Source organism: Panthera onca, chromosome A2 (genome assembly GCF_046562875.1).
Source record: "Panthera onca isolate mPanOnc1 chromosome A2, mPanOnc1 haplotype 2, whole genome shotgun sequence".
In the NCBI taxonomy this organism is placed as follows: domain Eukaryota; kingdom Metazoa; phylum Chordata; class Mammalia; order Carnivora; family Felidae; genus Panthera; species Panthera onca.
In genome coordinates, this window is record NC_138340.1 from 142,960,532 (window position 1) to 142,988,413 (window position 27,882).

General features: G+C 37.1%; 1 protein-coding gene and 1 pseudogene across 5 annotated transcripts in view; one reads left to right on the plus strand and one right to left on the minus strand.

The window, feature by feature from the left end:
• Positions 1-27,882, minus strand: part of GRM8 (glutamate metabotropic receptor 8) — a 759,243-nt gene that overhangs the window by 8,712 nt on the left and 722,649 nt on the right. The window lies entirely within an intron of this gene.
• Positions 16,719-19,537, plus strand: LOC132673576 (ATP synthase F(0) complex subunit C2, mitochondrial pseudogene; annotated as a pseudogene).

Genomic DNA, 27,882 nt, shown 5'->3' on the forward strand with positions numbered 1-27,882 from the left:
ACCAAGTTACGATTTTTTTTTCTTTCATTCTTTCTTTCTAAGTTTTTGTGGTGAGGGTAGGATCTACCCTCTTAGTGAATTTCAAGTGCATACTGCAGTACTGTAAACTATAGTTGCCATGTTGCCTATTAGATGCCCAGAACTTACTCATCTTGCATAACTGAAACTGTGTGTGTTTTGACCAACATCTCTCCCCTTCCCCTCTGCCTGGCAACCACTGTTCCATCCTCTGCTTTGATGCATCTGACTATTTAAGATTCTATATAAGTGGACCGTTAGTATTTGTCTTTCTGTGTCTGGCTAATTTCATGTAGCATTATGTCCTCTAGATTCATTCACATTGATGCAAATGGCAGGATTTCTTTCTTTTTAAAGAATGAATAATATTCCACTGTAGGTATATATCACATCTTTAAAAATAAAACCCTTTCATCTACTTCTGGTTTTCATGTCCTGAGCTCAAAATAGAATTTCCCCCAAATAACTTGGAATACTGAAGCCACAAAGAGGCTCTTAGAGGGCCCCTTTTTCATATATATGATCCTCATTAATATCTGTTCACTCTAAAAATACCTCTGAAAATGTAAAGTTGTCATTGTATATCAGGCAATCCCCAGGAGCCAAAGTAATTGTGTCCTTTTAAATAAAAGATCAAAAAACATTTGCCTTCAAAGGCAAGTGGCTGAATCAGTACTTCTCTCAACAGATGACAAAGCTGTGAGGTAGAGAACTGTCCAAACTATGAGGAGAACTTAGGCACCAGTACTAAGAGACTATCCCTGTGTGTGAAATCACACCATGCAGCTTACTGAGTTTACTGTTCAATCCATCTACCACTAAGGTTGTCCTTTGCCTAAGATCTCATTGTGAGTATGGAATACTCACAAGGGGATATAGATGGGTTTGTTTCAAAGTTGACTTCTTCCAAGAAGTCCTCCACGACAAATCTTAATTGTAATGTTATAATTTTTTCTTCCTTTTCTTTAAAAAAAATTTTTTTAATGTTTATTTTTGAGAGAGAGGGGGGGAGAGGGAGAGAGACAGAGTGTGAGTGGGGGAGGGGCAGAGAGAAAGAGAGAATCTGAAACAGGCTCCAGGCTTCCAGGTCCAAACCCACGGACTGTGAGATCATGACCTGAGCCGAAGTTGGACGCTTAACCAACTGAGCCACCCGGGCGCCCCTATAATATTTGCTTATTTTACTTCAAAGCATTAGTGTGTTGAAAAATGAATAAAATGGAACACTTACTAATGCGCAACTATGTAATTATAACTATGTGATTTATGTGAACTTTGTGGGAAATTATATGAAATGCATAACTAGGATATAAACTTCCTTAGAGACTGTAGCCTACATTTTTCCCCTTATAAACCTCTAAGAAATTATACAAGATTCTACACACAAAAGTTCCTGAGAAACTTCTCATTGTTCTTAGGTATATAACCTGATTAAGAAGATCAGGTTTACACAAGATCTGATTTACACAAATCATACAGAATATGCCTTCCAAATTTTCCCACTCCATCAAATGGACATCAGCCATGGCTACAACCCATGGTTGAAGACCTTTTAAGTAAAAAACTCAGAGTGATGGGATGAATCCAGATTCTAGGTTGGGCTCACGCACATCAGCCTCAATAGAGACGTGATTCAAATACATTCTTCAGCAAAGTGATAAATTACTATACTACGTGACCTCTCTTGCCAATAAGTGAAATCCCATGTTAAATTTGAAATCCCAAAGATCTACTACAATCAAGAAGGTCTTAATAAAATGTGGATATTTGCCTTCAAGCCTCATAAATCTCCCTATGCTTTGCCACCTACTTTTTTTTTTAATTTATTTTTGAGCGACAGAGAGAGACAGAGCACAAGCAGGGAAGGGGCAGAGAGAGAGGGAGACATAGAATCCAAAGCAGTGCTTTTCCACCTACTTTTAAGCAACTTATCATTTTCAATACTCTTAAACTTCAAAATGTTGGTTAATCCTCTCTAGATTTCTACTCATTCTCCAGTTAGCATTGCTTCAAAAAGCCTATACAGAAAATAGGCTATAGAGAGAGGACATAAAAATAGGGAAACTATATCGCCAAATGCAAACCACAGACATAAATATCCCAAAGCCACTTAAATAGGTAACCATCAGTTTTGTGTCAGTTGGACCCTGCCAACTCAATTTAGCTTAAAAAATAAACAAGAAGCCAACGAAAAACCCCTAGAGGTCAAACAGACATGAAATGATGAGAATACTCACACTGATAAGCTGGATTCTTTTAACATGTCTTACTATGTTGGTCTTACTAAAATGTATACTACTAGCCTAAATAATACATAAATACCTTTCTATTTTGAAAGCGTTGTAAATTTTTTCTGCTACCGTACATATAAATGGTAATTTTCTTCCTTTATTCAGAATGATTTCTATAATACAGAATAAATTTAATATTGCTAAATATTAGGCAGGAAGAAGATTCTGGATGTTAGTTTCCATACTGAATATATTACTGTGGTCTATCCTTTTAGCAAACCAAAATTCTTAGTGTCCAAGCTCTCTATCAGACACTGTGCTTTGAAATTACACCAAAATGCTGATCTTACTTATGTTCTCTCTTAAAACAGCTTCTGAAAAATTTTAATGTGAGTTTACTACAGAAAAAGCATCTATACAAAACTGTACGCTAAAATCCACAACCTTACAGTGGCCTACCATTTGTTACAGCTCATTGCACTGTGAGTAAACTGTTTTTGAACTTCATCTTTGAGTATTTAATGAAATGAAAACATCAAATATACATAACCCAAAGCAACAACAGCAAAACACACAAAGAAATAAAAATGCCACCTGCTCTCATTCTAGAGAAACTCGATCTTCAACATCATGGGTTATTGGATTCCAAAAGCTACCATATTTAAGAAGCAATGGAGAAATTAGATTATAATATTGGAAATGAGCATTTGATTCCAAAAAACTCCTAGATTTTTGTATAGCTATAGAAAACTCTAATTATCTGAGCCATGTAAGAAAGGAAGACCACCACTTACAGTTTTTGTCCTTGTTTTTAAGATAAAGACATTTACAGAAAACTCTGGAGTTGCCTTGTGGGTGGGAAAAGCTGCAAGTCAGTCCACCAGGTGACCATCCAAACTCTAATATAACTTCCCTGACAACTGGACAGCTGTGTGATCTTATTTTCCTCTCTGACCTTTAATTTCTTACCTATGAAGTTGGGTGGGGGGGGGGGGGGAATGATACTTTTCTCATAGAAGGGTTACAGTGTGGAACGACATAATCTTTACAAAATGTCTCAAAGGTGCAAAATAGCAGCAGCTGAACAAAGATCATTTACCCTACAACTTTGAATCTAAAAGGACATTGACAAAGCATCCTTCCAGGTATACAGGATAAGAGAGGGGCCTGTGAGTCAGTTATCCAAAGCAGTTTTGTTTAGTGAATAGCTGACAGCTATGCTTTAACTATATAATGTCAAGGAAAAGGCTTTTGTAATCTTACTTCAAAGCAGGCAGAATAAAATTTTGCCCAAAAGTCAACTCTATTTGCTGATGCCAAGGCCATATTCACTGTCTGTGCTACAGTCTTAGAATAACACACTGGCTCCCTGTATCAAAGTTACAGCTCACCAGAAAGCAGAAGGGAACAATGTTAACTTTCTATAACCAACATAAATCCATTGAGAGATGCTGACAATGGTATGGGATATGTTAATGTAGCCTTCTTTTTTCCAACTTTTTTCTATGCCCCACCTTCTGCCCCCTGTCACTCCAAAATATTAATACCTGGAGGAAAGGGAGTGTCTTTCTGTTACATCCACTGATAGCCTGTCATTTCCTCTGCCTACACACCCCATGGACATTTTGAACCTGAAAGAGTCAGATGCACTGAAGCAGATTTAAATGATCTCAGGATAAGCCAGGGAGAACTGGTACTATGGGGCACGGTAACATGACACCTTTTTCTGGGACCTAGTATAGTAACTCTTCATTCTCTAAAGGGGTCATTTGTGCACATGCAGTGTCTACTGAATGTAGGTCATGGCCTGGAATTATTAGCAACCCCAGGAAAAATTGAGGAGGGAGGGGATTATATTACTTCAAGAAAAAGGTCAGTCTTCTGCCTGCACACAGAACTCCATAGACTCAGATATCCCACCTGGTATGTTTTGAACCCCTTAGCAACTAAGGTGACCTAAAACCCAAGGCAAGTTTGTGCCATGTGATAAGAAACAAATTCATTATTTATTCCTGAATATTTCTGCCTTGGGATGGTTTAATTTCACTTTTTGCTACAGTCGGCCAGATTCTACTTGGCTGCTTTGTACACAGTCTGACCAGTTAGGAAGATATGTTAACACTAAAAGCCTGCCTTTCTCTGCTTTTGTTATCTTCTCCCTCATCCACGTGCCCCCTCCAGAGTGCACCTGAATCCAGAAATGGATTTTCTGGTGGCACCTGGGTGGTTCAGTCATTTAAGTGTCCAACTCTTGATTTCAGCTTATTAGGTCATGTTCCGAGCCCTGCGTCTGGCTCTGTGCTGACAGTACAGAGCCTGCTTGGGATTCTCTTTCTCCCTGTCTTTCTGTCCCTCCCCCACACACTCTCTCTCTCAAAATAAATAAATAAACATTTTAAAAAATGGATTTTCTTCTGCTGAAAAGCAAGACTTCAGTCAATGGACCTCAAAGTCTCATTACTGAAAGTTATTTAAAAAGAATTTTTAGGGGCACCTGCGTAGTTCAGTCGGTTAAGTGTCCTCTTGATCTCGGCTCAGGTCATGATCTCACAGTTTGTGACATTGAGCCCCATGTGGGGCTCTGCACTAATAGGATGGAGCCTGCTCTTGATTCTGTCTTCCTCTCCTAAACCCTCCCTGGCTCATTCTCATTCTCTCTCTCTCCCTCTCTCCCTCTCTCTCTCTCTCTCTCTCTCTCAAATAATAAATAAACTTAAAAATATTAAAAAAAATTTAAACAGGCAAATTTGCAAAGAATTTTGTAAAGGTTTGCCTTGTGGTGGTAAAGCCCTAAATCAACCAATCCATGCAACATCCAAATACTAATAACACTGTCCTGGCAACCGGGCACAGCAAGTGCCAGAGACAAGAATTCAACTCTTCTGGCCGAGCTTGGATGCTGGTAAATGATCACCAGCCTCTATGAAACATTTTACCATTGTTTCTGTTCTGTTTAGTTCAAATACCTTGCTGGTTTCTTCTATTCAGCCAATTCTGAGGGATCTTTCTCATCTGTGTCATTTTTATATTGACACCCCAGACCTCAGTCCTTTGGAATCTCTTTCTGTCTCTCTCCATATTGCTCTATTGATCATCATATTTGGCATTATGGCCTTAAACCAGGACTGGCTTCCTGACTATACCACCTGCATGCAAGCCCCTTCACTCAGAAGTCCTTTCATACTTGATTTCATGCTCTGCTGTCACTGTTTTGAAACTCTTCATAATCTTTGAGCAAGTAGACCTGCATTTTCAAATTTCACCAGGTCCTACAAGTAACATAGGTAGCTCTGCCTTAACAAACCACTTACGTACTGATGAATTCCAGGATTCTCTCAGGAAATCTAATTGCCTTCTGGGTCCTCCCCTTGGATATCTGATGTATACATAAAACTAACAAGCATCCGAAGCCATCCTAAACCTGCTTTTTGGGTCATGAACTAATCCAGGGGATTCCATCATGAATTTTCCAAGGGACAAAGCCCTTGAAATTGTTCCTGACTCCTCTTATACACTCTTACTCTACCTATGAAGAATTCTGTTGATTCCATTTTCAAAATTTGTTCAGAAAGGTCATTTTCTGTTACTCCCACTGCAACTCCATTGGTCCTAGCCAACCCCATGTCTTATTTGGATTATCACTAGAGCTGTCCTATTGACTTCTCTTATTCTCTTGCTCTCTTCCATCTGATCATTGGATGATTGATCTTAACACAGCAGACAGAATAATCCCATTATTCACAAGTCAGGTTAAGTCACCCTACTCTCAAAACTTCATGATGACTTCCCATTGATGGTGTGCCTGCAATGGCCTACAAGTTCCTCTGAACAGACCTGGCTTTACTTTTTCTCTCATGCATTCTCTTCCCTCCATTCTGGCCTCCTGGCTGATCCTGGAACATACCAACCATGCTTCTGCTTTGGGGTCTTTACATTGAAGACTTGCTCTTTCATTTACTTTAGGTCTTTCCTGAACTGTTCTTTCCAGTGACAAGTTTCCTAAACACTGGTAAATACTATAACTCCCACCCTCCACCAGAAATCCCCAGCTTTATTTTACTTCTCAGAATCTAACATTTTCTAGCACAAAAGTCTCTATATTTTACTAATTCAATTTATGTATTGTCTGTTTCCCTTAATTAGAACAAAAATTACATGAGTACAAGGATTTTTACCCATTTTGTTCACTGTATAAACTCAATACCAAGAACACTTGGTTGGCATACATTTGCATATTCTTACTCTTGATTTTGGCAGTTAAAGGAAACAACTAATGTAGTTTCAAGAAGGGATCAGTAAATCAGATTTGAAATCTGGAAAATGGAAAATTTGAGGGTTCCATCCCCTCTCAAATCAACATCTAGGCTGGGACGGCAACTCTTGGATGGTTCTTTTAAACTGTAAGTATGACAATATTGTTCTCAACAACAGACAATATAAATTAAAAGTCAGTGGTCTCATCTGGGAATATGAGAACTCTGGATTCAGCTCTGGATCCCTCTCCCATGTAAAACATTATAACTGAGGGTAATTCACTCCCAGGATTTATAAGCTTCCATAGACCTAACTTATAGGAGACAATGGATGTAAAATATTGGCACAACATCCAGCATATAGTATCAATAAGCTATACCTATTATTGTCATAACTTAACGTTGACCCTGTCCTCCATTCATCCTCCTCCATTCCTCACACAGTAAGATTTAACAGTACTGCTCTCTCAAAATTAGCCTCACAATTTTTAACCTTTTAAATAAAGAACACACACATGTACACACACAAGATACAGGCATAAAATACCTATTCATATGGAAATATGCCTATGCTTGTGAGAAACTCTAGGGTCAGCACATTCAAAGACTCATAGTCTAGTTTCATTCTGAGAAAAAGCACCATCCTGAGTTGTTGTGCTTCTCCTGTCAGGTAGAAATCAGTGTTGCTGACCCACCCACAAGTCAGAGACATTACCCTGTGTTTTCATTAGAGGAAAGGAACATGGGTTTGCCCTGACCCATTTGTAGTCTCTCATCACATCCCCTTTTGGTCCTGACACATGTTAAAATGATGAGTCAAATCAAAGGGCAAAGCCTATGGATGCAGAACTGAGTTGGTTCACACGTGAGGTCTGAATCCTTAACCTTGGACTTATTGGGAATGGTGGGAACGAGATGCACAGAATAATAAAGTGTCAACCAATAAGTAAGAGATTAGCTCTGCCAAGGGTAGAAAAGGACAAGTGGAAGGAAACTCATAATCCTCTAAAGAGGAAGAACAGATATTGGATTTATAATGAGTGTTTATAATTAAATATACATGATATTTAATATTGGGTTAGTAAATACAGTAATTTATTCTTTATTAAAGTCTGATAGACATGTTATAACGTAGATGTTTTCAAGTAGAGTGTTATTAAATAAAATGTAGTCTTTAATTTTCAATTATTCTACATAGTATTATTCATAGAAACATAATAAAAATAATTTCTCAAACAATGATGTTGCATTTTCTACTGTGATATATGCGAATGAATATGAGGCATCTACTTGTTGTGTGTTTATTGGCTTCTCTTTTACAGGGATTTTTCTCTTTATTTCCCTCCATGGACTCCTGTTTTCATGCTGCCTTTTATCGTCTAGCCTTTTATCATTTTGCAACAGCATGATCAGAACTGAGAATAACAGTAAGGGAGATACCTTTAATTATAATGATTTGAACAGTATCTATTTGAACAAATACAAATATAATAAATATAATATTAACAAATAAACAACAGTTTAAAACTCTTTAGAAAGAAGGGACAGGAAACAATTACTGCAAGAACAAACTTTATCTATGAACTATGTAATCACACACACACACACACACACACACACACACACACACATATGTTAATCCTTTGCTGGAATTTAAATTATAGGAGAAATTTATTATTTAGGTTGCATTACTGAAGGAAATTTGGTAACAGTATGGAAATGGTTCAACTATAATTTTGTAAAAGGTGCTAAATCTTGGTTCAACTAGATACTTCCCACATAAACTTTTATAAAGCCAAAAGAATTAAATCAGACCTCAGTGCAGGAACTTTCGTGAAGACATAAGATAATATAGAAATACTATTGTTTTTTCCTAGTGATATTAATATAGTAACTAAGAACCAAGAGGAATGGTGTTATGGCTGAATTGTGTCCTCCCCAAAATTCATTTGTCAAATTCCTAACCTTAAGTGATTGTATTTGGAGATAGAATCTTTAAAGAGGTAATTAAGTTAAAATGAGGTCTTCAGGGTGGTCCCTAATTCAATCTGACTGGTGTCCTTATAAGAAGAGGAGATAAGGACACACAAATCACACTAGGGATATGTGTGCACAGAGGAAAAGAGCAACTGAGGACACGGAAAGAAGGTGGCCATCTGAAAGCCCCTGACAGGCCTCAGAAGAAACCAGGACTGTTGACACTTTGATCTGTGACTTCTAGTCTCCAGATCTATGAGAAAATAAATTTATATTAAGCCCCCCAGTCTACGGTACTTTGTTATGGCAGCCCTAGCATGTTAACACAAGTGGAGAATTAATATCACTCAAAGAGTTCTAAAAGTTCTGTCATTATAATTAGTTTGTGCTTAACCATACTAATAACATCTCAAAGATTTCTGGTGATTAAACAGGTTAATTTAGGAACTACACAACAATTACAACCACAATAGCTATTAGTTGTTGAGGATAAGATATCAGCATTATGCCAAATATTTTATGCCTATTACTCCCTCAAAATAATTTTATTAATTCAAGAGTGGGTCTATTTTGGAGAACTTAAATACCATTATCAAAGTCACACAACTCATGAAGATAAAGCTGAGGCTTAAACTGAGGTTTGTCTCACTTGAAAGCCCATATCCTCACCACACACAATGGCTCCGATCAATACACAGAGATGTGAAAGAGCAGGAATAATATGGTTTGAATCTTCACCACATCAAATCAGAAAATCATCCTTTTTCTAATAGAGTTGGGCCAAATTTCTTAAAAATTAAGAAACTCCATTAAGGCACTTGACTTAATACCGAACTGAACATTTAGAGGCGTGGTGTTTTTTTTTAAGACTGCTATTATCAGCCAGCTACTTTCCTCATAAGAAACTTCACTGCTGATCCTAGAAGAGCTCTTTCCTAGGATTATAATGATCTTGTTGAACTTAACAGAACCATCAAGCTGGAAATATGAACCAAAAGAGCTGGATTAATGAATCTTTTTAAAGAGTTTGCAGTGGGCAGAGCAGAGAAGTAGCTGTTGGAACCACGACTACCAAAAGGGACAAGGATTCCCTTCCTTCAGGAGACAAATTGCAACCCACTGTTCCGGCACAGACACCACTCCATCTCACAGCCACCAGACACGGGCTACGGACAACACAGTAGGCAGACAACTGGGAATCAGTTGTACGGAAGAACAGACAGCCAAGAATTAGCAAATATTTACGGAGAACCAACACTATGGAAAAGAAGCATCAAGCTCCACAAACAGAATAATAAACACCCAAGGAAATAGACTCGATAGAGTTAATACAAGAACAGTTTAGAAGTAAAAATAATTATCCTTGAAAAGTTTTGAAAGAATAATGTATCCAGAAAAAGTATCAAATCAATATCATAAAAGCTAACATTTTTATCATTAAAATTAAAATTTCTATAGGTGAAGGACTTCTGATTCTGATTATGAAGGAGCAGCTATAATCAAACCAAACCACTCACTAAGAATAACTATAAAAGAATCATAAAGTTAAAAAAATAAGAAAGAATATGTTTGGAGGCATCAGAGAAGAACCAAGGCAGCCAGGACTCAAGGGGCCAAGATCCTAGGAAGTAAAAAAAAAACAAAACACCACAAACCTTGATGTGAGCCAGGAATTCTCCACTGCTTTTATCCATAAGAAATGTGCTGATTCAATGTATGAGTGTTCGAGGGCAGAAATCTTTAGAAAGACCTTTCAGCAGTCTCATGGGGCTGGGGAGACAAAAACTGGAATTCAGGGTTACCAATGCAGCCAGACTTGAGCACCCAAGACTCCAGGGTACTACAGAGAGATGAACCTGATATTTTACACCGATTTTTTTTCTTGAGACTTTGCTGAACCCCAACAGGCTAAAAAAATCAAACATAATTCAGATTCAGAGGCTAAAAAGCTATACAGACTATGCAACCTTATCATGGTGCAAGGGAAATAGAAGTTGGAATTCAAGTCCATTAATTAGGATGGGTAATCATGAGCATCCTGGACTTTTAGCTAATATGTTTGAGGAGATATCTTCCAGGATAAAAGAAAAATAAAAAATAGACAAACCCATAGAAAGACCAAAACGTAGCCTCAAATTATCCTGGTCCCAGATTATAACAAGGTGAAATGCCTCTATTTTAATTGCTGACTAATAAAGAGTTGAAGCTTCTCTGGAAGAAAAAGAAATCTATAACATCTACATTGTTTTTAATGCAGAGAGTCAGGTATTCATTTAAAGATTACCAACCAGGAATGCCAGGATACAGGAAGAAATGACCAAAACCAAGGGGGAAAAAAATCTCAGAAGGTAGTAATGATGCCACAGGTAATCTAGATACTAAACTTCTCAGACAAAAGTTTACAAAAACTTGAACATAAATATATTGAAAACAACACATAACTGGAATATGTATATTTAAAAACTGAAGTATATACATATGTATTTTAAAAGTCAAAGAATGATGGGACTTTAAAATGTAATAATTGAATTTTATAGATGAGTTTAACAATGGGTCACATACAGTAGAGAACATGACTAGTGAACTGAAAGATAGCTCAGTAGAAAATGTCCATATTGAAGCAAAGAGATTATAATTAAAATTTTAAAATACAGAAAACATTATTAGAGATATATAAAAGAAGATACAAAATTTGAATGTAGATGAATTTGGGGTCCCAGAAAAGAGAGATATAGTAGGTAAGAAGAAAAAAACTTAAAGAGATAATGGTCAAGAATTTTTCAAAGACTAACAAAAGATAGTCTATTAAATTGCACAGAGGAGGGGTGCCTGGGTGGCTTGGTTGGTTAAGCGTCCGACTTCGGCTCAGGTCACGATCTCACGGTTCGTGAGTTCGAGCCCCACGTCGGGCTCTGTGCTGACAGCTCAGAGCCTGGAGCCTGTTTCAGATTCTGTGTTTCCCTCTCTCTCTCTGCCCCTCCCCTGTTCATGCTCTGTCTCTCTCTGTCTCAAAGATAAATAAACGTTAAAAAAAATTAAATTGCACAGAGGAAATTTACCACAGGACCATATTCTGGGTAGTCTTTTAACAAATTTCAAAGTTTTGATACAGAGTATGTTAATCTGACTAACATGGAATTAGGGTAAAAGAAGAATTAGGGTAGAGATAAATAAATATAGAAAAGCACCGGATGATTGCAAATTAAACAACACATTTCAAAATCACTTGTAGGTCAAAGAAGAACGTACGCTGAAAATTAGAAAATATTTTGCACTGAATAATAATGACGATGCAACATATCAAAAGTTGTGAGATACCGCTAAAGCAGACTTAATATATATTAGAAACGGAGACATGAATAGACACTTTCCCAAAGGAGGCATCTAGATGGCTAACAGGCACATGAAAAGATGTTCAACATCACTCATCAAAGACATACAAATCAAAACTACAGTGAGATACCACCTCACACCTGTCAGAATGGCTAAAATTAACAACTCAGGCAACAACAGATGTTGGTGAGGATACAGGGAAAGAGGAACACTTCAGCACTATTGGTGGGAACGCAAACTGGTGCAGCCACTCTGGAAAACAGTATGGAGGTTCGTCAAAAGATTAAAAATAAGACTACCCTCCAACCCAGCCATTGCACTACTAGGTATCTGGATAGAGGAGTGTTGATTCGAAGGGGCACATGCATCCTAATATTTATAGCAGTACTATTGACAATAGCCAAATTATGGAAAGAGCCCAAATGTCCATCAACTGATGAATGGATAAAGAAGATGTGATACACACACACACACACACACACACACACACACACACACACCAAGTGGAATACCACTCGGCAATCAAAAAGAATGAATCTTGCCATTTGCAATGGCATGGATAGAACTAGAGTGTATCATGCTAAGTGAAATAAGTCAGTCAGAGAAAGGCAAATATCATATTCATTCATATGTGGAATTTAAGAACCACAACAGATGAACATAGGGGAAGGAAGAAAAAGTAGGATAAAAACAGAGAGAGAGGCAAATCATATCTTGTGATAGGTAGTGCCTAAGAATTTAGGAAGTGCAGTTCCTTTCAGATTAGAGATCCAAGTTCTCAGGAAAGTAGTGGCAGAAACAGTTTTCCTGATATCCCATATCCTCTTCTAATCTATCGTGTCTCCCTGCTGTTTGGAAAGGAGGACAATGGTGATGAGCACCCTTCTCCAGAGAGCTGAAGAGACTAATTACAGTTGCAGAGCAGGGTCTTCACTCATCCCTTATCCATGGACTGTCTCTGAAGAGCCTGCATATTTTTTAAAAATTTTTTTTAACGTTTATTTATTTTTGAGACAGAGAGAGACAGAGCACGAACGGGGGAGGGGCAGAGAGAGAGGGAGACACAGAATCGGAAGCAGGCTCCAGGCTCTGAGCCATCAGCCCAGAGCCCGACGCGGGGCTCGAACTCACGGACCGCGAGATCTTGACCTGAGCTGAAGTCAGACGCTTAACCGACTGAGCCACCCAGGCGCCCCATGAAGAGCCTGAATATTAAGATTGGCTGCTTTACTAAGATGAGCCTTAAGACAGGTGAGTTGGGGAAAGGATAAATATAGCCCTCTCTGAAAGGGTTATGACTCCATATGGGACTTAGCCTCAAAGACTCAAAACCTTCCCTGTGTCCCAAGCTCTGATGAATGGCATCTTCCATAACTCTGGGATGATGGCTTCTCTGCTCCAGCAATATTTTTTGCCTACTTTTGTCATGTACATGCCCAATGCCTATGTTCTGTTTGTTCTGACCTCATCATATCACCATTTCTGGGACGATCCAGAAAGGAGTGTCTTTCAGTGTAAGGAAATCTTGTTCCTAGAACTGACACCTCCAGAAGATACAGATGAATGTCAAAGTAGCCAGATTTCCTTTCCTTTCCTTTCTTTTCTTTTCTTTTCTTTTCTTTTCTTTTCTTTTCTTTTTTTCTTTTCATCTTTTCTTTTCTTTTTTGAGAGTGAGAGAGAGGGCACAAGTGAACGAATGGCAGAGAGAGAGAGAGAGAGAGAGAGAGAGAGAGAAGTGGGGCTGACCCAGGGCTCATGCTCACCTGATGCAAGGCTTGTACTCATCCGGAGTGGGGCATGAGCTCACCTGAAGCAGGGCTCAAGCTTACCCAAAGCAGGACTTGAACTCACCAACTATGAGATCATGACCTGAGCAGAAGTCAGATGCTTAACAAGGAGCCACCCAGGTGTCCTAGACAGATTTCTATGGAGGAAATACTTCAGATCTAATATTGTTTTATACTTTGTATTACTGCCTGTCATGCCTGACACAGACACGTGGATCTGCCTGAATGCCAGCAATGGCAGAAGCATTCAGGAAAACCAGAACTTTACCAATACATATGGTGACCTCCCCAAGTCTTCATGCCTAGCCATGGTGAAGTCATGCTACTAATATCAGACCAGTGATCTGCTTCACTGTGTACTGAGCACACAAATTGGCACTAAGTACCTCATGTTGGAAGCTCAGTTATTTGTAGTAATGACAGCTTTCAGGAAAAGAGAATTATTTCAAATGGGTCTCAGACATCGACCCACCCAGCAATCACAGCCTAAAGAAGTTGTGGCTATCAAATAACCACCAGTGAAAGGTGGAGAATGTTTTCAGAAGGCTTACACTTTTCTATCACAGTTAAAAGTTCCTCTTCCTACAGATTATTCCATAAACTCTATGGTGTGAAAGAGAGCTTGGTTGTTCCACAACCCCATTAAAGCTGAAAAACCTTGTCCAGCTTTAGCAGAGGCATATACTTAGAATGAAGTTTCTAGAAACTAACGCAAGGTCCCTTCCACAGTAGTTTCAACCAACCACCAGGACTATTTCTTGACATTCATATTATCCTATGCATAGTCCTGCAAATGAGGTAAGTTAGAAGAAGAGATTGTGAAGTACGAGCTAGAACCATGAAATTTGTGGAGCATATTCTAGAGCCATCAATCCATCAGAAGTCTCAAGCATGTAACTCTCCTGGGATACTGAACCCAGAATTTATCTCAGATTTCTCCCCTTCCAGAAAGCATGGTTCCAGAATTGGCCTCATTGATACGCTGCATGCAGATGATTCATTTTGACTCCACATGGATCAACTGAACCACTGCTTAGGTCCTGAATGGCCTGACTCACTGGCATCTAACTGAGTCTTCTCCTGGGGGCCTATGTTGCTTTGTTGAGAGTAAGATCACCAAATTACTCTTCTAGTTGTCAGGCAGCATCCAAAAGGATGAGCTCTGACATTAAATATTCTGCTGAACCATCGAGCAGAATACTGGAACTTTCTTGAAACTCACTCAGCTCTTTACCCTACCCTCACCTGTAACCAACTTTACAGTGCTCTGTAATGCCATTCTCCAACAAACTCCTCTATAGCCCCAGTCTCTTCTCCCTGCCTCTACCCTGCAGCCTTCACTGAAACTTCTTTCCTCCTAAAAATATTGTTTCTCTTCCAGTCTCTCAAGTGATGGTTGTTTTTATTCCCTTGATCCATATCCCTCAGGGAAGACAATAGGTTAGGGCATTCCATATTCCCCTTTGCTGTTTCTGGATCATTACAGACTCATCCTTTCCCTCAAATATCTTGCCTTATTAACTGTCATAACATTCAACCGTATACCCTCTCTCTTCTTGTTTCTATACTTGCCATCATTTGCCCTCTTTCATTGATTCATTCATCCTCTTACTCTTACAAGCAATGCGGTTATTTTGGATAAATTCCACATCCATGTACATGTCTGTTCCATCCCCCGATATATTACTTAGATTATTTTCCTCATCCTCCTCCTTTGCAATGATGTTGTCCTTTACTCCATCCATCTTAGCCACTCATACTCATGATCACAGCCAGAATCTTAAATAGTCTTTTTAGTTTCTTGGAATAAAAGTTTAAAAAACACTTGTGGCTTAATATATTGGTTTTGGGTGAGAGATTATTTACATTAGCCTGTATTTTTCTTTAAGTCACTCTATTTTTCACTTAGAATAAATATAGAGTTGTGTTCACAGGCTTCAGTGATGTGAGCACTGTTGCCCAGGTATGACAAGTATCTAATATCCAGAAGGGATGAGTATTTCTCATTTCTCATAATGCATGTTTCTGTAAGGAAATGGCTTGCCAGACAGCCTGTTAAGGTACCAGGATTAATGTAAATGTGTTCAGGGATCTTTTGCGATAAAACTGATTATGACTGGCTCCAAGTGTTTTAAAATCAAGGCTGTTAACTTTGATCATACGTCACCATGATAGAATGTGGACTTTTCCAAGTGTGAAAATACCTGGATTATCCTAAATAATAAAGTACTGCAACTTGTATTTTTCTAAATAATAAAAAAAGTAAACCGAGCTAATATCAAATAAAGTATGCATAGTTATAATAGCTGTTTTCTACATTATAGCGTCAACATTTTTAATTAAATATTTTATATTCAGAAAATGACTTTACATGTATAGGTTTTTATGTTAATTACCAACAACAATATTTGCTATAGTTTTCATTGCCAAGGTCCTATTAGATGATAGATTAAATAAACTTTTATGGATGGCATAAAGACAACTGTCATATGTACCATTGTGTGTATAAAATAATATCTCAAAGACCACAAGTCAACTATAAACAGAATTTTGAAACAAACTATTTTTAAGTTGGAGGACCATCTGGAAGCTATTATTAAAACTGTGTTCCTAAGAGCAGGCATGGAGAATTATGTGGACAAATTATCCCATTGGTAAATCTGATAGACTGATTTCCAAATATGTTCAAACTATTGATGCTTCAGACTTCGGAATAACTACACCCGAGTGAAACCTTTAATTGCCATGGAGGAAACGGCTCTCAGTACTCTCTCTTTTAATGTTATGGAAAAAACAGTCCTGTACCTTTTTTTTTCTTTTATTACTCTTACCAAGAAGCTTTAAGTGCAAAGTTATAAATATGGTAGCTTAACAAGGAAAACATTTTGAGGGAAAAAACACAGTTTAAATTGGGATAATGGGGGTAACATAGGTATCAAAATGTGTGCTCCTCCTTCTAGTTTATGGAATTGTTTCTGGGAAGTTCCTGATCAGGCAGGGGCAACTCTGGCTAGAAACAGTGTGACCTTTTAACTAGTTTTCAACCAATATCATGTGAAAATAAAGGACAAACGTCATAAAAGTGTTTTTATAGAATGTACTATGAGAAACCAAGAGGTATGGGTACTTTCTCCGCAGCCCTTTCCCCTTTCGCCTTTTCGCTGTGTATGCTAAGGAGGTACTGGAGGGCGGTAAGACTGTAAAACTGAATAAATAGGGATTCCTGAATGACCACATGGAGGAGAGCAGCCAGAAAGCCAGAAACAGCTTCGTGTTGTTATGTGAGTGGGAAATACAGTGGGTACTCAGAGCATCACTCTGCGTTATTTCTCTGCAGGTGGTGGATTTGTACTGACCAAATGGTCAGTCAGCCCCTCTGGCTAATGTGTGATGGCTGAGCTGAATGAAGGATACTGTCTATGGCTGTGTCAGAAAAATGAATTAACAATATCCTCAGATGGATTGTAATGATCGACCTTGAGAACATCATTACCATGTTCTAACAAAGTGTCTAGTCTATCAATATAATCCCAAGCCACGAAATTTATTCCTAGGGTCAGTGACCTTGCTCTTTGGTTAGGGAAAGAATGAACCAAGCTAGGTTTTCTATTAAATTTTCAAGGAAGAATCATTTCAGGCACTTTATATAGGTTTCAGTACCTGAGGGAGTTTATAGGAAAGTAAACCTATATAACTCAGCACTTCCAAAAGGAAGTTGGACCGTCAAATTAATCGTCTAAAATTCCAAAGTCAGCAACTTAGCACCTGTGCCTGATGTACAGCTCTCTCTTTTGACCTCTTTCCCTCAGTTAGTCCACATCTGACACTGCCTCTAACCAACTTTCTTGTCACTGGAAACAACTATTGCCAATCTCTGAAAATTAAAAAAAAAAAAAGCTACAGAATTATGGAGCAATCTTCTCTCACACAGTAAACTTTGTCCAAGTTTTATAACTTACTTCTTTTTTTAACATTTATACTTTGTTTCTATTGCATAGACTTCCCTCTGTGTCCTTTTTAATTCATGATTTTCTTTTAGATATTATTGCCCTTAACTATTTACTCCACTCTTCCCCATAATGATTACACATCTTTGCTTATTGTCATATTTTTGAACCACTCCTCAGGGAAGGATTTCTTTCTCCATCTCATCTTTATCAAGGCTCATCATGTGATAGGTTTTCAACAATAAGTTGTGAACAGATACAATGTACATCATGCCTGAGCAGAGGAAGCTTTAAGCATCGAGTGGTTGGTTCCTGCTGTTCTCTCTGCCAAGAGAATCTATATTCCAGATGGAGGCTGTCCTTCAGCAGTGCAACTATAAATCCCTGACAAGCAATGCAGCTGACAAATAAACCACTGTTGCTTTTTTTTTTTTTTTTTTTGAGTTGTTTATTACAGCAGCATTCACTAGCAAAGCCTAACTAATATATTCTGGAGACTCAATTTGGTGCAGTTGAAAGGCCATCCTATGAAGAGAGTCAGAAAGCCAAAGTTAAAATGCGTGACTTTGCCACCCCCGGTTATGATAACTCCGAGCCAATAAATTAACTTCTATGAGTCTTTTTTTCGTATGTAAAACAGGAAAAATTATTCCTGACCTGATAAGCTAACAGGGTTGATTATGTATACCATATAAAAAAGCATTCTGAAAGTACTGAAATCAAATACAATGGTTGGCTGTTAATGTTATTCAGTACCAATATATTCCCTCAAGTATTCCTGCCTTCAGCTTTTCTGTTAAATATAAAGAATTTAGGAACATCTGGCTTTCACAAAGGGTTGATCAGGGGCAGTAAGACTGAAACAATACAACCAAGCCAAAGAGGTAATTAGAGGTAAAGATCAGGTCATCCTGCGGAAATCATGATTCAGTGGGGAACTCAGAAAACCCTAGTCAGGGTGGAGAAAGCGAGCCTTACTAACTGGAACAAAACCAAAGAGAGTACTAGTAGGGAGGAGAGCTCCCCCAAACCTAGGATAATAATAAATATTTACAATAGTGTTTATTATGTGCCAGGCTCTTTATAAGCACTTCTCATGCATTTTCGCTTTATAGGAATTCTCACAGCTCTCTGAAGGAGGTACAATGCTTATCCACACTTCGCAGATGAAGAAATGAGGTGCAGAGTATTAGGACACTTGCCCAAGGTCACAGGGCTAGTGAGTGCCACGGCTGGGATCCCTTTGACCAGATCAGTGATTCTATAGCTCTAAGAAAGGAAAAGGAGCAAAGTTTCATAAATTCTAAAAAACAAAACCAAAACCCACTGTATTCAAGGGGAAAACATAAAAGAAAATTGATAATCAACTAGGGTAAACCTATCCATTCCTTGCTAAGAAAAGTTATTACTATCAATACTTAAAATAGCAGGAAAAAAATGAAAAATATTAACTTGATTCTCTGTTGTTTCCAAGACAGTAATTTCTCATTAGGAATACATTCTGCTTAAAATAAAATCACCTTTGCTCTTCCTGCCCCTCTGTCTTCTCTGCACTGGGAGCAACTCTCCTGCCAAAGTCCCTTAGTGCAAAGTTAGTCTGCCCCTTCTTGGTCAGGAGCACCTCTCAGCTGCTGAGCCAGTCACTGTCTGCAGTGTCGCTAAAACCACTGGAGACACTGACAGATGGAGCCTTGGCAGCTTGGCAGTCCCACACCCCCCGACCTCACGTATTCCCAGCCGCAGCTTCCGAACCAGCGCCATTTCAAGGGACAGGAAACAGCAGCCAAGTGCATTGGGGCTGGGACTGCCACGGTGGGGGTGGCTGGCTCCAGGGCTGGAACTGGGACTGCGTTTGGGAGCCTCATCATTGGTTATGCCAGGAGCCCCTCCCTGAACAGCTCTTCTCCTACACCATTCTGGGCTTTGCCCTCCCGGAGGCCATGGGACTCTTTTGCATGGTGGTGGCCTTTCTCGTCCTCTTCTCCATGTGACAGAGCTTCTCTACTTCCCATAGGTCTTTTTCCAGTGTCTCCTCTGCCCTGTTTGCTCCTTTTCCTATATCTCCCCAGGCAGTCTGGGGAACGTGGCTGGCTCAGGGTTTGACAGAGGGAAGACAAATAAATACTGTATCAATAAGAAAAAACAAAATAAAATAAACAAAATCATATATGTGAACAAAGACTTATTTACGAAGATGATAATTAGTAATATTATTAAAATTTTTTTAAGTGGCATAACCCAATGACCAAAAATAGAATACGTAAATAATGGCACAGCCATGGGAAACAATAATCTAAAGAATAACATATGTCGAGACAGATCTGAATCTATGCTACCATCTCAAGACATTTACCTCTAAGACCAAAGTTACAAAGAAACCAAAACATTAGCCCTCACTGTTCATGAGCAATAGAGTCATGGGTAGTATTTCTTTCTTTCTGGTTTTTTGGTCTAAATTTTTAAAATTTTCTACACTGTGTATAAATTGCTTTTACAAACTAAACAAAGGAGAAACTAAACAAAGGAGATATGCCCTTCATTTTTCAGGTACGTGAATGTATATGTGTGTGTTTTATTAAAAACAACAAAGAGAATAACTAATGAAAGGATATAAATGAGACCAGCTTTCAGTAGCTCCCTCTTGCCACTGAGGAAGTGGATGAAGTGAACGAGTAAGCCATATCCCTTGTTGACCAGACAAATTTATAGAAATATGATTGCAGTGGGGTTTGCATGACTCTTCGAACATGACAATGAGTAAAGTTAATTGCCCTCATAAAGAATTACTCCTGTCTTTGAAGTAGGGATTATCTTAATGAATTAGAAAATAAAAATTTAAAGCTATCAGGTTTTTTTTTATTTAGGAACATAATAATTGAGTAGCTCTTTGCAAATATATGCTTACAGACTATTTATTTACTGTTGATTTTGCAACCCTTTTGAACACTAGTTTGTATTTATCAATGTATTTACACAAGGCCAATAAGAAATTCTTTATAAACTTTATCTTACTTCAAAAGAACTATACATTATATGCATTCAGTCCATTGATAACTCAGAGTTCTACAATATGCAGTTTTTGGTGAATTTTGGTGTGTCAAAAGACATACAATTTGTTACCGTATATTTTCTTTTTACTTTAGGAAATTGTGATCTTTGCATGAGGCTAATTTCCCTTTTAGAAAGTTAACTCATTTGTAACAAAAACTTTCAGTTGTTACATTTTATGTGGTAAATTATGTTCTCATATTATATTTAAATGAACATACATTTGACATAATTAGAATACTGCAAATATTCAGTATTTGGCAACATTCAAAAGCACTTCTTAGATAATTTCCATGTTTCTTAGTCAAATTTTAATAGCTGCATAATTTCAATCCTGTTGACAACAAATTAAATTAATATCCTGGTGTTATATATTTAGATTTTTGTTTCTATTTGGGGCTATATTATCTAAAATTACTTTCCTCATCACTCCTTATCTGTATTTCAAAGCCTGAACTTTTAGTCCCTCATTTATCTCCCATTTACTACATATTTTCTACTTCCACCACATCTTTATGGATATCTTTTGCTCAGGTATTTTTACTTTGATTATAATATTTCTTTAGAATTACTACTAGAAATGGATTTATTTAAACAAAAACATTTATAGATCATATCGGTCAGGATTCAACGAGAGAAGCAGAACCAACTTCTAAGACTAGATAGATAGATAGATAATAGATGATGGATAGACAGGTAAATGGATAGATAGATGGTGACAGATTAATAGATGATAAATCTCCTTGGATACCCTTTGTCCTTTACAATTCCAATTCAATTTTCATACACACACACATACATGCACACACACCTACTAGAATTTTGATTGGGATTGCATTAGTATATAGATCAATTTGCATATTTGATATCTTTGCAAATTAAGTCTTCCCATCTGGGAATGTTTTATATACTTCCATTCATTTAGGTCCTCTTGTTAATATATTTCCATATTATTTAGTAGTTTCAGTATAGAGATCATGTGCTTATTTTGTCAGATTTATTTCTAGGTATTTGGTATTTATGTTATTAGAAATTCTTTATAAAATTTCATTTTTATGTGTTCATTTTCTATATAGAAATACAATTAATTATATATATTGGCTTATATCCAGTGACCTTGTTACGTTTACTTATTAATTCTAACAGCTTAGCCGTAGGGTCCTTTAGAATATCTATATTCACAATTCATGTCATTTGTAAATAATGAGAGTTTTTTCCTTTTTAAACTTTATGCCTTTTATTTGTCTGTCTTGGTATGTTACACTGGGTAAGAATACGATCATGACACTGAGTAACAGTGATAATGGGTATCTTTGTTTTTCCCCCTGAATTCAGGGAGAAAATTTTCAATAATGTACCATTAAGTAGGATTTTCGCTGCATTTTATTTAACTATTCGCTATCAAATTAAGAGAGTTTTTTTCTTTTATTTCTTTTTTTTTTAATTTTTATTTATTTTTGAGAGAGAAAGAGACAGCGTGAGTAGGGGAGGAGCAGAGAGAGAGGGAGACACAGAATCTGAAGCAGGCTCCAGGCTCTGAGCTGTCAGCACAAAGCCTGATGGTGGGGCTTGAACTCTTGAACCGTAAGATCATGATCCGAGCCAAAGTTGGGCGCTTAATTGACTAAGCCACCCAGGTGTCCCTAAGAAAGTTTTTTTTTCTATTCCTAATTTGATAACAGTGATTTTTAAGTTATAGGATATTAATTTTAATGAATTTTGGTTACTTTAAGAATTGGCTTTTTACATTGTTTCAGTCTTCCTGTCTACAGAATGCATACTTTATTCAAATCTTGTTTTCATTCTTTGAACGGAATCCTGTAATTTTCTTGTTAGAATTATTATCCTATATTATATTTTTATTAGAAGTTAGATTTTATTGGGGCGCCTGGGTGGCTCAGTTGGTTAAGCATCCGACTTCGGCTCAGGTCATGATCTCACGGTCCGTGAGTTCGAGCCCCGCGTCGGGCTCTGTGCTGACAGCTCAGATCCTGGAGCCCGTTTCAGATTCTGTGTCTCCCTCTCTCTCTGCCCCTCCCCTGTTCATGCTCTGTCTCTCTCTGTCTCAAAAATAAATAAACGTTAAAAAAAATTTTAAAAAAAAGAAGTTAGATTTTATTATATTTTCTTATTAGAATTATTCTTGGAATTTAATGATTCCATTATTAATGGGGTATTTTTTTTACCCATTACATTTTCTAACTGGTAGGATAGAAGAAAGATGTTGATTTTTTGTTTGCTATTTATAATGTATGTGGTCATTGTATTGTGCCCTAAAATTTCTTATTAATGTAAGAAGCATTTATTTGATGTCTTTTGATATCCTAGGGATATGGTAGGTGGAAAGAAAGATACTTTTCCCTCTTCCTTGTCAAGAACTGGGACTCTTAATTCTGTTTAATGTCTAATTGCACTAGCCTAAATTTCTGGACAAATTCTAAATAAAACTGATGCAAATAAACATCCTTCTTTTGTTGCTGATTTTGTCAAGAATCCCTCTGGAATCTCATCATTATGAATGATGCTAAATTTTTAAGATGCATACACTTCATTATAAAATGGGAACATCTCTCTATTATTTTTCTCAAAGATATTTTTGTCTTTTAAAAAATAACAGGTATTGAAAGTTTCATGGGTTGTCTTTTTGTTTGTTTTGTTTTGTTTTGTTTTTGTTTTACATGGTCCACTGATAGGATCTTAAGGCTTTTATGATTTGACCAGTTAACTAGATACCCTGGTATATTTATTATCGTCTCCATTTGTAAGTGTTTTAATGTTCTGTTGAATTGCTGCTTCCAGTATTTTACTTACTTTTATATCTTTATTCATAAGAATGGTTAGTGTAGCACCTGTTAAGTAATATGTACATTCTTAATAACATATTGCCTTATAATAACCAAGGCATCTTAAGAATACTATAAGTTCTTAAAAAATAAAAACAGTCAGTGTTTAAGGAAAGGACAGAAAAAAAAATCAAAGTATATGTTATCACCAAACTAAAATGTGTCTTAGAATTTAAAATAATACATTTTCTTAGCATAAATTCTCATTGCATAAAAATGTTCATGCAAAGGCCAGGCTTTTATAAAACCATCAAAGGATGAGATAAATCTATTTGGTTTTGATACTTAATAAATTTCTTCCCTTTTAACACTCTCAAAACATATCAATGTGGAATGTATTCCCACGGAAATTCTGTCATTTCCTAGCCATACCAACTTTGGCAAATGATTTAATATCATCAAACTTCAATTTCCTCATCTATAAAACTGTTACAACAATACCATCTCTAATTGTCTCACTAGATAACTATGAAAATAAAATGAGATAATGCATGTGAAATCGTCTCATAAACCATAAAGACCATAAAGTGCTGTAGGACATTTTGGATATGTGGTATTGACCATAAAATTTCAATATCTGCCCATGTCACATGCCTAAAATCAGACACAACTGCTACAAACAAAATAAAAATGCTGAATAACAAGAAAGGAGACAAAGTACCATTTATGTAATATTGAAGATTTATCAGACTAATTATTTCTCTCTCTCCCACTATTGTTGATACCGGTGTCTAAATCTACATTGGTCCAATTCCATGGCCTCTTCAGTTTCTTGCATCCCTTGCTTGCAATAATTGTGCTCTTCATCCCATTTGCCTTCATAATAACTGCACGTTTGCCAAAGTCCCAGCTTACAGCATTCTAAGCTCTGACCACCGTCCTACTCTTTTAAGCGTCTTCCTTCTGTATGTACCAGTGCTAATCATTCTTCAACCTGACTTTTTCCAACAATACACCAGTATTTAAGCCCTCTCCCATTCCTCTAGTCCTTCCTTATGTCTTGGATTTCATTGGCTGCCATTAAAAACATTGCTTGGCAAACATCCTCCACTCCCTTATTCCTCTCTCCTGTCATTGCTCATTCCAGAAAACTGAATCCCAAGCCTGTTTAAATATAACTCACTGCGGCTTTTATGCCTGCACCCACTGGAAAGCTAAAAGTGAGCTTGTTGTAAATTGGCCTCATTTTAAATTATTGATGGTAGGCCTCAACTAGGCCTCCTTCAATGCTATTAGATTCTCGTGAAATCACTGCCCCACTTCTCAAGAACATGGCTAATTTACATCTTCTTCCTCAAAATGCAACACCCACTCTTCTCACCTCTATCTGATAACTGGTTGTTATTTCACTGAGAAAACAGAAAAGACAGAGAACTTCCACATACTTCTGAACCACATTTGAATCTACTGGCTTCCGTAACAATTATTTCTGTCTTTTCTGTTATCACGATCTAAGGCCAACTCGCCATTTGTGAGCAAGAGTCCATCTCTTTTACCTAAGGGACAGCACTTCTGATGATTTCCCTTTCTAATTCCCAACCATGAAAAATCTTCATTTTCATCATTTTGCTGTAAAATTCAGTGAAATTGTTATCTCTGTTTGCTGAATCCACTTGCCTTTCTCCCAGTGTCTGTTGAACCCATTCCAGTCAGGCTCTATGAAAACTGCACTTAACTTCACCTCCGTGTTGGCAAATCCAAATGACCGTTGCTCAGTCCTTCCCTCTCAGCAACGTCAAACACATTTAATCAGTGTCAGTCGCTCTCCTAAGACAATTTGGAATATTCCATTCTCCACCTTCCCAAGTGAAATGTAGTCCTCCAACTAAACAGACTTTTCAAAGGAGCCATTCGAACATTGCATATATTATTAACCGTTAGCTGACCCTCCATCTTCATCCTCAACAGATTTTCTGATCCACCAAAGGGACTACAACAACCGCAAGGGCGACCCCACCCCATATCTGAAAAACATTTGGTCCACAGTGTAGATAACTGCAGCTCATTATCTGTTTATCACATTTTCATTTTCCCCAAACCCTTTTATACAGACCTGAGCATCAGCCACCACAATTTTTATCTCGGGTACTTTAGAGCCGTGCTCTGCCTCAACGATAATTACTCTATCCGAAGGCCTCAATTTATAAAGTGTCTGCTTACCTAGTGCTTATGACGTAAATGTCACAGTTCAAGTACTTGATGGAGAAAAATATTAAATGAAGTGCACTTGTTTTGAAGATAATTTCATTTAACATCTCCAAAGCAGGGCATAATTAAGTTCTTCTGTCATACAAAGTGATGGAAGCTTTAAATAAGTAACAGCTGGTTACCCCAATGATGGAGCCACAGCAGGGCAGCCCTGGGCAAAAAAGCTGAGGAAACTCAACCCAGGCAGTATGCTAATAGGCACTCATGATGACGAAGGTAATAGCTTAAATAGAAAGACACCTGGAAAAGCGATTAAACAAGTACCTGTCGCTCCTTGCATGCAGTCCAATGGCATTAATGTGTAGAAATATGAATGATAAGCACTTATCTATCAGTCCTGCAGTCAAATGCCCTTTCTGTGTCCAGATAAAAGTAAAGTTGCCTCTTTGTAGGTTGGTGAGCACTTAGAAAGTGCTCATTGTAAAATGTAACTACTATTTAAAGACCACATTTAATTCAAATAAGAAATTAAATTTAGCTTATTCGTTAACTTAATATTAGCATAGTGGTTGAAACAGTCATGATCCCTATAACAAGTCAATATGATTGTTATTCCCTTAAAAACTCTTGCACAGATTTTCATGAAATCAAATTTGCAACAATGACCTTAAAATGCCAGAGTTAGCCTTTGTAAAATAAATATGTTATTAAAGATATTAAATATTTGCCTCCTTCTTTGGAAAGCTGAGTAAAGTTGTGTTTGCATGAGTTTATTGTTAAAGATTTTTTTTTTTTTACAAAACTAAGTTACTTAATCTGCGTGTCAATGAGGAGAAAAAGAAAGTTTGAGTTATGCACTTTGTTCATCAGAATTGTTCTTAAGTCATATTGTTGATCCTCTTGACTTAAAATCATTTTGAAGGCTGTTACACGATTAACTCTCCTAATTAGCATTTTATTATATCATTTTAAAGCAATAATTTATTATCATTTATTAAGCATTATTAAGCAAGAAAATTTAAAGCAAGCAAGCATTTTTAAGTGACAGCGATGGATTAGTCACCAGGCCTGTGTCCTCAAGAAGTTTATTAATCACAAGAGAAAACAGATACAGAAGCAAAAATGCCACAGTAATATGTTAAATGCTAAAATTGAGATATAGAAGCACAAAGAAATAGCACGGAACCCTGATTGTGAGTTCAGTTACAGTTTCCTGAAGGAGATGTGCCCAAAATAGATCTTGATAGACAAGTTAAAGATAGGAAGGGTGGGGGGGGGGGGGTATGAAGAGTTTTCCAGTCAAGGGGAAGAACGGGAGCAAAGGCACGAGGGTGTGAAATAGCATAGCAGAGTTTGCCCTTCATCTCCGTAAGTAATTGTAATACACAAAATGGTTAGTGGTGTCTGGGGAAGAAAGCTAAGGCATTTTCATTGGGGCTTTTATATGAAACGAATGTTAAAGAGCTTGGTCTTTAAGGAAATTTAAAAAGGAATTAAAACCACAGCTCCCTACTGTAGTATAAAGGCTGGGTGTAAGTAAGACAAAACTGAAGTTTCAAAAATCTTTCATGGTTACCTTTCTGCCCAAGTAGCAATTCTCAACCTTTTTGGATTCAAGATTTTAAAATCTTACAAATTATTGAGGGTACCTAAGTGCTTTTGTTTATGTGGGTTCTAGCTGTCAATATTTACAGTATTTGAAATTAAAAGAGAAATGTAAAAGAATATGTATTTATGAAATTAAAAAAAAATGTTTAGCCCATTATATGTTTCAAAAGTAAACATATTTTTTGAAAAGTATTTATTCAAAATATCATAAATAAATACACAAGTAAATTTGTTTGTATATTACTTAAGAACATTGAGCAGTGGCTTTTGTTTTCTTTTGTTTTCCATTTTTGCAAATAGCATTAATTCCCAGATTAATAGAAGACAACTGGATTCTATTTTCTACTATATGCTGTCTATGGTTCTATGTTGTTTTGGTTAAAGTATATAAAGAAAACTCAGTCTCACATAGATAATACAGTTGGAAAATGGAGGAGTATTTTAATAACCTTTACAGATAATTATCGATATTCTTCTTTGATATTACCCTATTACTCAACCATAGTAGTTTCTTAAAGGTTAGTTGTAACACAGAATCTGAAACAATGTCAATAAACTTTCCATATACTATTACATTAAAATCCATTCATCTCTTTTGCATTTTGAATGGATCTTTCATCCCTGTATGATTTTGTAACATCGTGTATTTATTACTGGGTAAAAATTTGCTCACCAAGCTATATTAGTCT